General features: G+C 38.4%; 1 pseudogene; it reads left to right on the plus strand.

Annotated features, from left to right (window-relative positions):
* Nucleotides 1-270: 270 nt before the first annotated feature.
* Nucleotides 271-1,445, plus strand: LOC145043133 (cytosolic sulfotransferase 5 pseudogene; annotated as a pseudogene).
* The last annotated feature ends 299 nt before the right edge of the window (nucleotides 1,446-1,744 follow it).

Here is a 1,744-nt window from a genome sequence, read left to right on the forward strand (position 1 = left end):
GTGAAGGAGGCTTCCATTGTTTTTCTTTCTACTTAATCAAGATCATGAATCTATGACCTCCATAGACTGAATGCTTCAGGTGGCAAGAATCCTGCCGATCTTATCGCCAATTGTCGCCATGCAACTATTGATTATATTTATATATGAGTATTTCATTTACTTTGATTGTACATTTTATAGTTACCTAATATTCTCTGATCTATGGCAATGACTATTAAAGAAGCTCCATATTTCTATGTTTTTCCTGCATCAATCTATATATCAATCTACTTCAACTCTCGACATTCTCATTACTCCGAAAACATGTCGTCGGACCTCATTCCCAACCAAAATACATGCTCCACCACAGCCATTAATGGCGAAAACCCAATCTCAGATCAACAAGAACACGTCCACAACAAGCTCAATGAAAAGGTAAACGGCCTTGTTGCAATTCTCCCCGAAGGCAAAGGTTGGAGGGGCCCTGAAATCTTTCTACATAAAGGTTTCTGGTTGCCCCAAATAGTTTTCAAGAGCTTATTAACGATCCACGAATACTTCCATCCAAACCCCACCGACATATTCCTCGCAGCTTTCATGAAGTGTGGAACCACCTGGCTTAGAGCTCTCATGTTCGCCACCGCCAACCGCCACCGTTACAAAATCTCCGACAATCCTCTTCATCACACCGGACCCCATGGTGTCTTCCCTTCCCTCGACGTTCAGATCTTTCTTGATCAGTATTCTGTAACTAAGTTCGACTATCTCCCTTCCCCTCGACTGTTTGCCACACACATTGCTCATGATTTGTTACCGACCTCGATGACATCATCATCGTCGACATGCAAGTTTGTGTACGTGTGTAGGGATCCAAAAGACGCACTCATTTCCAAGTGGCATTTCATGAGCAAAATCAGGTCGAAGGAACTCACACCCATGTCGTTTAATGAAGCTTACGAGCTTTTCTGCAACGGGGTCTCCGAATACGGACCTTTTTGGGAGCATGTGTTGGGGTACTGGAAAGCAAGCCAGGAATCACCTGAAAAGATCTTGTTCTTGAAGTATGAGGATATGAAGAAGGAACCATCTGTGGAGCTGAAGAAGTTGGCGAAGTTCATGGGAATGCCTTTTACAACGGAGGAAGAGGAGGGAGGGGTGGTTGAAGAGATTGTGAAGCTGTGTAGTTTTGAGAATTTGAGTAACTTTGAGGTGAATAAGGATGGTGTTCAGATGTTTGGGGAGCATGTGGCCGTGGAGAATCGGAATTTTTTCAGGAAAGGAAAGGTGGGAGATTGGGAAAATTACTTGACAGAAGAGATGAGAGACCGGATTGATTCGATCACTGAAACCAGATTGAAAGATTCAGGTTTGGCACTAGGGCTCACCAAAAAAGCTTAATATCATTTAAAGTTTATGTTTTACTTAATAGGAGACCAAACCTTTTTAGTCATCGTTCTATTTCAATTTATGCATTTTAAACATTAGCATCAACAAATTGTATGTGGTTTTCAAAATGAAATAAAGATATCATTAATTAAAATAAAAATTATGATGATACTTTAATATTGCATTGCCATATATATATATATATATATATATATATATATATATATATATATATATATATATATATATATATATATATATATATATATATATATATATATATATATATATATAGAGAGAGAGAGAGAGAGAGAGAGAGAGAGAAAGAAAGAAGTAGGTTCAAATGTATTTCACATCTATTGTATGATAGAATACACCA

The sequence above is a fragment of the Lactuca saligna genome, chromosome 4, assembly GCF_052625555.1.
Source record: "Lactuca saligna cultivar CGN05327 chromosome 4, ASM5262555v1, whole genome shotgun sequence".
Classification (NCBI taxonomy): domain Eukaryota; kingdom Viridiplantae; phylum Streptophyta; class Magnoliopsida; order Asterales; family Asteraceae; genus Lactuca; species Lactuca saligna.